Here is a 14567-nt window from a genome sequence, read left to right as displayed (position 1 = left end):
CATGTTGACTATCTTCTTAGTCAATGTATAGCTGCAAGCCGATAGAACTAAATGCTGTAATTGTGCATCTCATTGTGCAGCGAACAAACAGGACTAAGGGAAGCAGCAATTTTTTTTCCCAAAACCATTAGACAGATGTTGGTTTCACACTTCCAGGATTATGTCCTAGAACTGATGTGCCACAGGCTGCAGAACTGGCTTACTCAAACTCATGCCAAGTCAGATACACTTCCACAAGCTAACGATCCCCTATCATGGCTCCACCTTTCTTCATGAGCTCTCTTGGCCATTCCGCTAGGAGGCTAATTCAAGAATTTTCTTGTGCTTGTGACTCCTTCATTCTTGAGGATTGAGTGGCCTGGTGGTATTTTCTGGCTTTGTACTGAAGGAGTTTACTGGAGGCAATTGCCTATAATACAGCCTTTAAAGGGAATCTGTCACCCTGATTTTGGACTATTATCTACAGTAATACATGAGTAGTCCTGCAGCTATGGAGTCCAGATCACTATTCTTTATTTACCTACTGCTCCTCATTTTCCTGCTGTCATTGCTTAGGGCTGAGTTGAAATACATTGTCAGGACTGCTGTGCATGCGCACGAGTGCTCTCTATTATATCAGAACAGCACAGGAGTCCGGACTGAATTTCAGTGCAGCTTTGAGTGCTGACGGGGGAAACGGGCATAGTAAGAATCAAAAATAGTGATCTGGACTCTTTATCCGCTGTAGATAATAGTTCAAAATCGTGCTGACAGGCTCCCTTTAACAATCGCTGAAATGTAAAGTTAATCTGTTCTGCAACATTTTGTACTTTCACAATGAAAAAAACTTTTCACAATAAAAATCTTAGGCTACTTTCACATCAGCTTTTTCCTTTCCGGTATTGACATCTATCATAGTTCTCAATACCGGAGAAAAAAATGTTTCTGTTTTGTCCCCATTCATTGTCAATGGTGACACAACTGAACTGAATGGAACTTAATGCACCAGAATGCATTCCATTTCGTTTGGTTGTGTTCCCATGCAGGACAGAAAAACGTTGCAAGCAGCGTATTTGAGTGCGTCATGGGATGCAGAGCAAGACGGATCCGGCATGAAACACAATGCGAGTCAATGGTGCCGGACTCGTCATGGCTATTTTAGAGATCATACAACTGGATCTGTTCATAACGGATGCGGCCGGTTGTATTATCCTGACGGAAGCGTTTTTGCCGATCCATGATAGATCCAGTAAAAACGCAGATGTGAAAGTAGCCTAATGTGCAGATAACTCCCTGCTCTGAGCATGGTTACTTATGTGGCTCCGAAATTATTAAAAGCACCAGTCCTTGGCAAAAGCCCTTGGTGAAATGAACCATTCACAGTTTAAATCTACTTGGTGTGTGTTTCCATAAGGGTATTTTCACACGTAGAGAATATGCTGCAGATTTCCTATCGCGGAATTGCGTGCAGAAAATCTCCAGTATTATACAGTATCAGCAAAACGAATGAGTTTTATCCTCACTCAGCATCAGAAATTGGCCTGTGGCGCAGATTGTAAAGGGATTCTGTCAGCTAGGTATAGCCTATAGAGCTGCTAGATCGCCACTAGCATATCCACAATATACATTTCCCATAGCTCTGAATGCTTATAGTCAGTTATCTATATGCAAATGAGGCTAGTAAGGATCGCAAGGAGCTGTTACCAAAGTTTATGGTGCCCAGCACCGCCCACTGTGAAGGAGCCCAGCACCGCCCCGCATCCTCCCAATCTCCTCCTTGCTCCCCCGACGTCACACAGTTAGAGCGCCGTAATCTCGTGCATGCGCAAAGACGCTGCATGTCAGTGCGGACATAGTGTTCCTTCCCTGTGCTGGCATCAGCCTCAGGGAATGAACTGCGCATGCACTAGCTAGCATGCGCGAGATTACAGCGCTCTAACTGTGTGACGTCAGGGGAGCAAGGGAAGATTCAGAGGAAGCGGTGGTGACTGAATAAAAGCACTCAGAGCTATGGGAAATGTATATTGTGGACGTGCTAGTGGCGATCTAGCAGCGCATGTCCTCGGCTCTGTAGGCTAAACCTAGCTGACAGAATCCCCTTAAATCTGCATCATGTCAACTGTAGATTTTCGTTGCTGATTTCCTACTTTGCAATGGAAAACTGTGTCGAATCAGCAGCATTTATGCAATGGAATCGGCAACAAACAGCACCATTTCATGCCTTTCTTTTTATACTGCGGATTTCCAGCAGAAAGCCTGCAGATTTTCTGCTGCATTAAAGTACTGAATCAAATCCTAGATCACGATTCATCCCTGAGCTCATCGTCTCTCCCGCTCTGACTGTGATGGCTAACCTCCGGCACTACGACTCCCAAGATGTTCACTTGCTTGGCTGTTCTCACAACACCATAGAAATGGATGGAGCATACTAGGAGTCGTAGTTTCACAGCACAGAAGTGGTGCCAGAGGGTAGCCATCACTGCTCTATGATAGATCAACTATATTTCATATTCACATTTTTAGATTTCGTGCAAGCCAGCAATGTGGCATCTGCGGCAGATTACGTGTAAAATGTCAGTAAGCCCATTTGGTAACAGCCTACCGTAATATAATAACTGTTTGTATGAGTTAACAGCAATTCTGACCCTGGTTGGTCTCCCTCGGGCTTTGGAAAGTGCCACTGCCACTGGAAAGAGTGCTTTTCATTCTTGCTTCGGCTGTGTCTTTTTTTTTTACTGTGAGCCAGAACATTTTAATAGCTGTTCAGCAGGAATAAAGACTCCTCTAATCTTTCCTAAAAGCCTTTACAAGTATTTTTAGCATAATTTTTAGCTGCTACATAAAGCAGGTATAGTTTAAAAGTGACACCTAACGGCAATGTACAAAGCGCTGAGAAGTGAAACGCCAGCACTCAGTGTAGTTACCTACTCGCGCAGTCACAATTAGGGTACGTCCATAGGGGAAATGCCACTGCGGATTTGCCCTGGATTTCACCCTCTGCATTGCAAAGGTTACCATCTGTGGGGGAAAACCTCTGCACAATTTGACCTGCATCAGATTTAAAAACTGCACCACATGCCAAGGTATGTATGGAGTTCTGCAGTGTGTGGAGGAGATATTTTGAAGCCATCCCTGATGTGTACCTGGGTCATGGTACACCAGTCTGTCCACCACACTTTACTCTCCTGTGTAGACAGATGGTCAGTCCCCCCTGTGGGGCTGACTTCCTGGGAACTGCTGGATCACACTAGCATCTATCACGTCTCTTCTGGTAGCTCTGATACCTCCTTTTCTACCCTCACTATTTCTCTGTAAGTGTCTCAAGCATAGAGTGCTGCTGAAGATATCATGTCTTCCTTATATAAGAGACCAAGAGAGCAGTGTATAGTAGGTGAGTCCTTACAATGATTAACTGTAGAGTTATAACACTTCCCTTTGCTCACACTGGCTTTCTCTGGTATCTGTGAGTGCTTTGTGCAGAACCTCTAGTGTATTTCTATGAGATGAACTCCACACTGCTCTTCTCATCACTTGCTTATTATTCACCTATTACATGCAGAAGGCAGGAGAGACAGGCTGAAGCTGCATCTCTTAGAATACATTGATACTGCAGTGTGTGTTTTCTATCTAGAGTGCAGCAGTTCTGTATCACTGATCTATCACTTGCGTCTTGTAGATAGGAGTCAGCAGAGTAATTGCAGTATGATGCGACTCTGGCCCTCTGCTGAACCAGAGGTATAATGGCAAATTTAGGCTACAGGGCTGCACATGAGACTACGTTAGGGGAACAACATTAGAGTGGAAGAAAGAATAAAGATAGCGGATGGCTCATATATGAACTATCAGCTAAAAACAAGTAAGCGTAAGGACCTCTCCATTAGTCTTCAATAGTAGCCAACACTGGATAGAACTGAATTGTGCAGGGTGTCAACTCATGACACAGTATTTCTGCATTCGGACCACCAATGTGTCAAACCGGCCCTGGGAGTGCTAACTCTTTTCTACATGGACAAGCAGCACTTGGATTTTAGATTTGGAGAAGGCTATAGTTATCCCCCTTGGGTACTTATTAAGTGGTGGATATTTCATGTACATCCAGTCTTGAACGTACTGATGTAGCAGGTACCAGACATGTCAACCTTAGATAAATTACAGATATTTATTTGCTCGGGCTAAATTCCTAAAGACTTTGTCGGATTCCTCAATTTCTACAAGCCTGAAGCTATATACATTGAATATACTCTGCAACGCATAGCAGGCAATTTTGGCAGGGGAAATGCTAGCACTTTCAGAACCGCGACGTATCAATATTTATAGACTCAAATCTTGGCTTCTTTAGCAAATGAGGAAAATTATGTGATAACAGTAATGAGCAAAAATCTTCGTTAAGTAGGCTTAAGGTGGGAGCGTGGTGTGGTGTGATTTTGTGACCTTGCCACACATCACACCTTACCTAACACAAAGGCCACAGCTCAGCGTATATCTGTTGAGCCGAGAATCAATTTGGAAGAGATTAGCTAAATGTAATAGGAATTATGGGTAATACTATGCAAATGAACACAAAATCCAGACACTGTAATTGGTGCCTGCATTACACTTAGAAGCTTAACTACATAGATACCAGGGAAGAATTTAGGCCATGAAACACCTATTTCTAAGTAGATGCCCACTTAATATTACTGTGTGCGAAAAATAAAATTAAGTTTGACTATTCAAAGGTAAAGCAAAAATCTAACAGTAAAATGAAACAAATAAAACAAAAACAAAAAACAGAAGATACATGGACTGGTGTAATTAGGACCCATCAGCTCTTTTGGCATCACCATTAAATAGCAATTCTAGAACATACCTTGTTTAGAGTGCTTTCACACTAGCGTTTTTCTTTTCCAGTATTGAGGTCCGTCCTAGGGGCTCAATACCGGAAGAAAACTGATCAGTTTTATCCTAATGCGTTCTGAATGGAGAGCATTTCGTTCAGTATGCATCAGGATGCATCAGTTCAGTCCCGGAACTGCCTGTCGGAATCCTCTGCCGCAAGTGTGAAAGAATTCTAAGTTTTATTGTTCCTTCTGGAAATGTATGAATATTTTGGCGTGTTACTATTACCTTTTCTCAATACAGTGTAATGTAGAGTAATAAGAAAAGGTATTCTAGCATGTTTTGGAGATTTGTGGAGTATTTAGTAAAACAGACATAGAGAGAGCAGATTGGCTCTTGAACTTATACCATCACACTTTTGGGGAGTTTCATGAGTTTTGGGGAGTATCATGTATGAGGGGAGCCATGTATATGTAAAAGTTTCTTACATCTATGTTGTTTATAATATTCAGTGGAAGTATCTATGTAACGGGATTGCATTTTGAGCTTTGGCTCCTTGGAAACTTCTTTATCTTAAATTCAGGAGTCACAACTGCAATACAGTGAAACCTCTTTGTGATGACCACCCAAAATTGCATTGGAAAGTTGTCTTCTAGGGGGTGTTCTTCTCAAAGAAGATGGGCCGCAGTACCAATTATATATGGTGGGACTGACAATGTGTCACAGGAAATCTGGTCTGAATGAAAGATGGTCTTCTCAAAAAGGTGGTCTTTGGTTCCCCTATTACAGATTTGAAGAGCAAATATTTGGTTGAATAATCTGAGTACACTCCTTAGAAGGACCATTTATTGCTCTGGAGGACAGCGCATAATCAGAAATGAGTATGAGATGTCTTGATAACAGTTTGGCCTCATGCACATGACCGTTGTTCTAGTCCGCATCCAAGCCGCAGTTTTTGCGGCTCGGGTGCGGACCCATTCACTTCAGTGGGGCCGCAAAAGATGCGGACAGCACTCCATGTACTGCCCACATGCATTGCTCCGTTCCGTGGCCCCGCAAAAAAATATAACATGTCCTATTCTTGTCCGTTTTGCAGACAAGAATAGGCATTTCTACAATAGGCCACCTGTTCCGTTCCGCAAATTGCGGAAGGCACACAGGCGGCTTCTGTGTTTTGCGGACTGCAAAAAAACTAACGGTAGTGTGCATGAGGCCTTTGTCTGTGAGGAACTTCAAACCACTTTTGGAGTAGATTATATAGTAAGATTTTTGTGTTACTGTGAGCAGTGGATGTTATGTTTATTCAGAGTCCTTTGGATTTTATTCTCTACCCATGAAGAGTTTTAGGTAGACCATGCTGTGACCATTACTCTAAAAAGTCCATCTCTGTCATTCCCACGTAAGAAGAATGCCACAGTATAATCGTGACTTAAACATCTGAAAAGGAAATTATTTCCTTTCCAGGAAACAAATAATAAAGTAGCATTAATTAAACCATTAGAAGTAGTTAAAAAAAGACAATGTTTGGCTGAGAGCTGAATAACTTCCACTCACTAGTTCATTTTTATTAGCCTCTTGGTTAATTGCTAGAGTCCAATTATTCCCCATCTGGACATGAGGCTGAAGCAGCAATATTACACTTATCAGAACCATACGTGCCTGTTGTAAACTCCCCTATTCACTTTTCAAATAAGCCATCATTTTTATTAATCAGTTTTGAATAATGTATATTTTAATATTTAATAGTAATACAATAGGTAAAATATAAAGTGTAGTTTATAGCTATGTTTATCTAAAGATTACAGTAGTAATATCCCTATCATCTAGAGACGTAACTAATTAGATTTTAATAAATGCAGTTGCACTTACTGGAAATAATTAAGAACAGCTTTGTGGATTCATATATATACAGACGTGGACAAAATTGTTGGTACCCTTTGGTCAATGAAAGAAAAAGTCACAATGGTCACAGAAATAACTTTAATCTGACAAAAGTAATAATAAATTAAAATTCTATAAATGTTAACCAATGAAAGTCAGACATTGTTTTTCAACCATGCTTCAACAGAATTATGTAAAAAAATAAACTCATGAAACAGGCATGGACAAAAATGATGGTACCCCTAGAAAACACAGAACATAATGTGACCAAAGGGACATGTTAATTCAAGGTGTGTCCACTAATTAGCATCACAGGTGTCTACAACCTTGTAATCAGCCATTGGGCCTATATATATGGCTCCAGGTAATCACTGTGTTGTTTGGTGATATGGTGTGTACCACACTCGACATGGACCAGAGGAAGCAAAGGAAAGAGCTGTCTCAAGAGATCAGAAAGAAAATTATAGACAAGCATGTTAAAGGTAAAGGCTATAAGACCATCTCCAAGCAACTAGATGTTCCTGTGAGTACAGTTGCACATATTATTCATAAGTTTAAGATCCATGGGACTGTAGCCAACCTCCCTGGACGTGGCCGCAGGAGGAAAATTGATGACAAATCTAAGAGACGGATAATCCGAATGGTAACAAAAGAGCCTAGAAAGACTTCTAAAGAGATTCAAGGTGAACTTCATGCTCAAGGAACATCAGTGTCAGATCGCACCATCCGTCGTTGTTTGAGCCAAAGTGGACTACATGGGAGACGACCAAGGAGGACACCATTGTTGAAAACGAATCATAAAAAAGCAAGACTGGAATATGCCAAACTACATGTTGACAAGCCACAAAGCTTCTGGGAGAATGTACTGTGGACAGATGAGACAAAAATCGAAGTTTTTGCCAAGGCACATCAGCTGTATGTTCACAGACGAAAAAATGAAGCATATCAAGAAAAGAACACTGTCCCTACTGTGAAACATGGAGGAGGCTCTGTTATGTTCTGGGGCTGCTTTGCTGCGTCTGGCACAGGGTGTCTTGAATCTGTGCAGGGTACAATGAAATCTCAAGACTATCAAGGAATTCTAGAGAGAAATGTACTAGCCAGTGTCAGAAAGCTTGGTCTCAGTCGCAGGTCATGGGTCTTGCAACAGGACAATGACCCAAAACACACCGCTAAAAACACCCAAGAATGGCTAAGAGGAAAAAATTGGACTATTCTAAAGTGGCCTTCTATGAGCCCTGACCTCAATCCTATTGAGCATCTTTGGAAGGAGCTGAAACATGCAGTCTGGAAAAGGCACCCTTCAAACCGGACACAACTGGAGCAGTTTGCTCATGAGGAGTGGGCCAAAATACCTGCTGAGAGGTGCAGATGTCTCATTGACAGTTACAGGAAGCGTTTGATTGCAGTGATTGCCTCAAAAGGTTGCGCAACAAAATATTAAGTTAGGGGTACCATCATTTTTGTCCATGCCTGTTTCATGAGTTTATTTTTTTACATAATTCTGTTGAAGCATGGTTGAAAAACAATGTCTGACTTTCATTGGTTAACATTTATAGAATTTTAATTTATTATTACTTTTGTCAGATTAAAGTTATTTCTGTGACCATTGTGACTTTTTCTTTCATTGACCAAAGGGTACCAACAATTTTGTCCACGTCTGTATATATATACTTGGAATTGCTCCCTGCCCAGTACCGATAAAATAACTATTCTATGCTCCATGCAAAAATAGAAAGTGCTACTTGTATTGGCACAACACCAGCAGTTATGGAATGGAATGGGTAGAAAATCATTGAAATTAATCCCCAGATTCATTATATAGTTTTCTTCATATGGCATGTTTTAGAACATGAAAGCATCACTGCACGAAAAACTAGAATATGCCATAACTTGGTGAAACCTTCCCATTGGGTAGCTACCCAGCAGTCTGGACCACCCATGCAACTGTAATAAATTAATTAAGGAGGCACTCCAGAGAAGACAGACTGAAGGCTATGCAACAACCAACTATTTTCTTCTAATTCTTCTGATTTGAGGTAAAAAAAGTTATGAAAATACATTAAGAATTTGTATGTTTTTAGGTTAACAAAATATTATCTGAAAAAGCATTTTTAAAGTGAACCTGCACTTTAAGCCAGTAAGGTGGCTATGTACCATATCAATATATTCAATTGAAATATGGAAAATGATCTATACAGTAAATGGCATTTTCACCAAATGCATTGCCTTTTAGAATAAAGTAGTTGATTATAATCCTCTCCTTCAGAATCTGGCAGCTGATGACCTTATGCAATTAAACAAATATATAAGGCTACACTAGCCTGCAGTAAATGGGAGGTTTACATTTACCAGATATGTCTGCTATGCTTTCACATAGGTTCCCAACATGTCATCCCAAAATGACCTATTTGCTAAATCTTTTTTTTTTTGCTAAACAAAAACATATATATATATTTTTTAGAATTTTTGGTGTTTTTTTTACTTTTCCATGTCACTATCTATATTAGAAAATGTAGGTAATCCTTAAATTCTCACACTGGCCACTAGATCTAATTGGTCATGATGTCCTGTTCTGTATAGGTAACTTTATTATTATCGGCACAGACAGAATGAAAATGATAAATAACACTTCTATATAGATAACACAGGATCCACCATTCACAATAAGTGATATCACAGCTTATCTACTCCCCGCTGACCTCTGCACAGGTCACAGAGCATGCCCTGAAAACTCTCCCATAGAAATCAGTGGGGGTCAGCTCCTGTCCAATGTGTCTGTAGCCCAAATAGCTGCTCTCAATAGACATGAAGTCTTAACATTTTCTAGGCCTTGAGGCCAGTGTGAAAATTGCAGGATTATATACCATTTTTTAAAATATCAATATTGCCATGGAAAATAAAAAAAATAAAAAATATTTTTAAAAAAGTTAATGTTTAACATAAAAACGTGATTTAAACAACAGGTCATTTTCTGATGACACATTCGCTTTAAGGTCATTAGCTGAGTATTATGGGTTTGCATGGCTTTGTGTGAACTGGGTAACTGTACATCGAGGACATTCAATTATTTAGAATGGGGTGATGATAGTAGCTAAGCTTCATGGCTCATATTTCGGAGTAAAGGTATATCACATTTAACAACCTACTGGTTCTACTAGTATCTTGTAGAAAGTGAGGCTTAAACTTTTTTTGGACCCCTCTGGTGTCATTATAACACCCAGTATTATGACAAAAATACAATATACAAACTTTGGCAATATATGAATCCCTCCACAAGGCTTAGTAGACAATCAAAAAATAGATTGAAATCATGTGAGACAGATTTCAGAATTAGATTAAGGAAATATGCAATAAATTTAATGTCACTTCGGTCCCAGGATGCTTTTTATGGGACATAATACAAACATGGGCAATTACATTGGTCTGTGTTAACTAAAATGGTTCTCCCGTGAAAAGCAAAAATTAAAGCAAAGGAAGGAATTAACAAGAGATAATTAGAATGCATCCTGGGAGATACAGGATTGTCTTAAGTTAACTGGTGTCTGCTAAAGAAAGTCCTTGAGATAAACTGATAAGTAATGCTAGTTTCACACCAGTGTTACCGGTCTCCGGCAGGCTGCTCTGGCAGAGAGCTCTCTGGATCCGGCATAGATGTTATCACAATGCCCGCCAGCCGTATTGACTATAATGGGATCCATTGTCACAACCAGGCAGCTGAGAAGCTTTGACAGAAGCCTTTCAGAACCTCCTCCTTGAGTTTTCTTTGTTTTTGGTTTTCAGTTCCTCATCTCGTTAGCCTCTCTCAGCTGTCATGTAGTTGGACTGATTGCATCCCTTTAAATTCCTCCCCATAATGCATTAGTGTGCGGTTTATACAGCTTCCTGGAGTGTGTGTGCATGCTGATCCTATTTCCCAGTTCTTCTACAAGTTAAGTGTTGTACATTCATTTGTGATTTTCTGTTTGCTGGATCCCAGGTGACCCTGACTCCCTCCGTGTCTAGTGTAGGGAGCCGGTGGTCGTGTCCCTTCACTATTGTAGGGTGCTCAGGTGTTATATAGTCGAGGTACGAGGATATGCGATCATCCACCATTGGGATTATCGCATAGGATGAGCAGAGAGGGAGAGAGCCAGGTCTGATGCAGGGGTCTCCCTTTTTGTTCCTTAGTTTTGGATTCAGTGAGTCATATATTGATTTTGCATTGTCTTGTTTCCTGTACACCTTCCGTGACATGCATGCAATGTTTTTTGTCCAGTTGAATCCCAGCATATTTGCCAAATCCCATTATAGTCAATGGGGCCAACGGGCAGCGTCAGACCAGGGCCGGTGCAAGGATTTTTGCCAACACAAGCGAAGCTACATTTTGGCGCCCCCCCCTTGCAGCTCACCTGCGAGGGGGGGCGCCCACCTCAGGTCAGACCAGCAGTCAGACCCCCAATGTTAATCAGACCTCAGCCTAAGCCCCAATCAGACCCCCAATGTTAATCAGACCTCAGATCAGACCCCCATGTCAGCCATCAGCCCCCATGTCAGCCATTAGCCCCCCATGTCAGCCATCAGCCCCCCATGTCAGCCATCAACCCCCCATGTAAGCCTTCATGCCCCCATGTCACATTTCTCCCCCTCCATGTCAAATCACCCCCCCATGTCACATCAGCCCTCCATGTCACATTTCTCCCCCTCCATGTCACATTTTTCCACCCTCCCCCAGGGTGCACCCTAAGGCAGCCGCTTGGTTTGCCTTATGGTAGCACCGGCCCTGCGTCAGACTGAAGTCCCTTTGGCCGATCAGAGGAAATGATTCTGGCTCCTTGTTTTATTACTCGTCCATTATTGTCTGAGCTTTGGGCCACTGGAGGATCCTATGGTACTCTGATGGGCCAGTCCTACCCATTGCGGTAAAATCCGGCCATGCCAGATACAGAGAGCTCCGGCAGGCTGTTCTTTCCCGGAACAGCCTGCCAGAGATCGGTAACGATAATGTGAAAGGTTAAGTAAAAAATTACTGGTGAGATAACCTTGTTAATAAATGAATAGAGAGAACTCGCCTGCTCCCCTGACGTGTCTGTTTTAGTAAATGCTTGGTTTCCCTATAAAGTATCAATTTTGAACATCTTCCCTTAGAACTTGCATTGTGCTGTTCCTCTGTTATTCATCCTAGAAATGTATGAATACGTTGATAACTGAGCATTACTTTTGACCATTGTCAATGGGGCATGTCCCTACACGTTTTGATATTGTACTGACCATGTGAGACTGTCTAGGAACAAACCCTAAACAAGATGCTCAAAAATTGTGATCTCATGGGGAATATAAGTATTTATTAAAACAAACATGGCAGGAGCGTTCAGGTCCCTTTCATTGAAGTACTAATTGGTTAAAAAAAATGAAAAATCAGTAATTTAAAGGGAGACTGTCAGTTCATTTCTGCCCCTTAAACTAATTACCGTGCTGGGTAGAGGACTGAAGCATGGGTGCAATAGGAGGTGTAATTGCCAAGAAAAATAACTTTTATTGCACATGCAAATAAAGTTGTAAATGTTGCTGCAAATGTTCAGGCTGTCTCCAGTACATCCTGCCTTGTGCTTGCTCCTCCAGAGTTGCGCTATGACTCTGTACTGGATTGCATGTCATTGATCAACACTTCTCTTTTTTCCCCAGAAATTCCCACTTCGATAAATTTATAGTTAAAATATATATTTGTTTGCTAATCTCTTGTAGCTTTCGCATATGGCCTGAAATTAAGGTGGGATCACTAAGCAAGAATCAGACACAAGACTGACTTAATTTTACTATACAATAAAGACCTGGTTATTGTTATATACTGTAGTAAATACTGAAACTAAATGAATAATAAAAAAATAAAAAAAAATTTAAATACTAAAGTACTAGACTGTTTTAAGAGTTGAAAGGTATCCTCTAAAGACTACTACATGCAGTGATGGACTGGTGTTCTTTGGGCCAAGCAGAGAAAATACTTCTGATAACCAACCCTCCATCTGCGAACACCATGTACATCATAAACGTCGCTATTATCATTGTGAACATAGGGCATATCCTCATCGCAATGTAAATACTTTTCCCCTTTACACAGGATAGCCAAGCACTATCTTCATCCATCTATGGCAGTCCCACAGAGTTGGATGGAGTGGCAGTGTGCATGTGTGACTGCCGCTTCATTCAAATGTGGGAACAGAGAACCCCATTCTTGTGATCAGATGACGAACGGTCAGATGCTTATCTCCTATACTATGGTTATGAGATAAGTGCCTGTCGTAGGACAACCCCTTTAAGAAATAGACTCTTGTTGCTCTAAAATCATCTCCAAGTATGGTTGTCTTCAGCTGGACTTTGGAGGACTATTATATGTTAAAACCTTGGTCCAGTGGAGGAACTTCTTGTGGGCCAGTCTGAAGGTCAAAAATCAGTTTCTGGCCCCCAAAACACAACACTATGCTAGTGTATTCTAGCATCACAGACATTCCCTGGTTTTAATTATTCATTTTGTTTTTGTTACTTTGTTTTTTTCTCAACTTTGCAATGTATGTATATTTGGAAGTGAGAGTCTTACAGGGCATCTGGTTGGACATGTATGGCAATCAGTGACATTCTTCTAACATTCTGTACATACTGACAGAAACAGGCATTTCCAGGCAGATGAGAAAATCTTAGTTATTCCAGCGACTGTGCATATAGTGCTCATAAGGCAGTGGTTTGTGGGTGTACGTAGGTTGTCTACCATTCAAAAAGGTATCTAGGGCCAGGTCTTGGGATCTTGGGGGTAACACTTTCATATCCTACATGATCTACTCACTCATTTGTAATGAGATGACCCGTTTGATGGATCATGGACACCATAGTATGCATTCATTGATGTATGGGGGATGTTGACACTATGAACGTATAAAAATTGAGCTATTACTATCTGGAGAAAGCAATCAGGAAAAGATTTAACTTGAATATTTTTAAATTCAAACTCTTTTTCATATGGATATATGGATACTGTACAAAGCTCTGTTATGATCAGGGTTGCCAATCTAAATGTACATTTTTTTAATGCACAATTTATCCCAAAATTTCAAACAGCCATCATTTTTTTACTAGCAAATTAAGAAAATCATAATTAACTATAAAGATTATAAGTCATACATGTCTATAGGTCAGATACTAATGCCCATTGTCAGCATTTACTATGAGCTCTATAATGCTGAGAATTACAATCCTGTTCAAGTACCACCAGCCTAAAAAAAAGTCCCCTATTTCTACAGACTGTCCAGGAATTTATGAGCTGTTGGCAACACTGATTATGATATACATCAGGTACTGTTAAGATGAATGCCTATGAATCCTACAACAGAGTTGATAAAAGTTATTTCTCATTTTAGTTTTGCTAGGTGACGTGATTCTGATCTACAATCTAACAGATATTTGCTCTTCAAGAATAAGGAGGACCCTGACTACCACAAGGGGTAAGCTGATGACTTGTACATGTAATATTTAGGTCACTGTCTATTATATATCACACTACTACTCTATACAAACCACTGCATGTGTTTTTTTTTATTTTTTATTATGCTTTGGATTTCAATTACTTGTATCACATGCTGGATACTTGTAAAACAAGGAATCTTAGTAAAAACTAGCACTTTGCCGTGTTTAGGTATGCAACCTGCTTTGCTGAGACTACGATATGGACTTGTCCATGAAAAAGAGTTGAGAGACTCTTCAGATCTCTCTGGAGTTTTGGCCTCACAGAAGAAGAATAGTTGGTTCCTAGGAGTAGGAGCTCTGGCATGTACTTCGTCTCCTCTCTCTAACTAGACAGGAACTCCTCCTCCTGGCAGGAAGTGGGACCAGCCCACTCCTACCAAGAGGGAAGGAACAGG

At 40.7% G+C, this 14567-nt stretch overlaps 1 protein-coding gene across 8 annotated transcripts in view; it reads left to right on the top strand.

Annotated features, from left to right (window-relative positions):
* The window catches only part of LOC122945322 (microtubule-associated protein 2-like), a 222426-nt gene that overhangs the window by 138283 nt on the left and 69576 nt on the right, over positions 1-14567 (top strand). For all 8 annotated transcript variants that reach the window (XR_006391113.1, XR_006391112.1, XM_044304378.1 and 5 more), the window contains one exon: positions 14067-14150. The gene's annotated coding sequence lies outside the window, so the exon portion shown is untranslated. The remainder of the gene's footprint in view (positions 1-14066; positions 14151-14567) is intronic.

Source organism: Bufo gargarizans, chromosome 8 (genome assembly GCF_014858855.1).
Source record: "Bufo gargarizans isolate SCDJY-AF-19 chromosome 8, ASM1485885v1, whole genome shotgun sequence".
NCBI classification, from domain to species: Eukaryota; Metazoa; Chordata; class Amphibia; order Anura; family Bufonidae; genus Bufo; species Bufo gargarizans.
The sequence above is the reverse complement of the archived record's forward strand: the minus strand, read 5'-3'. Positions and strand labels throughout refer to the sequence as shown.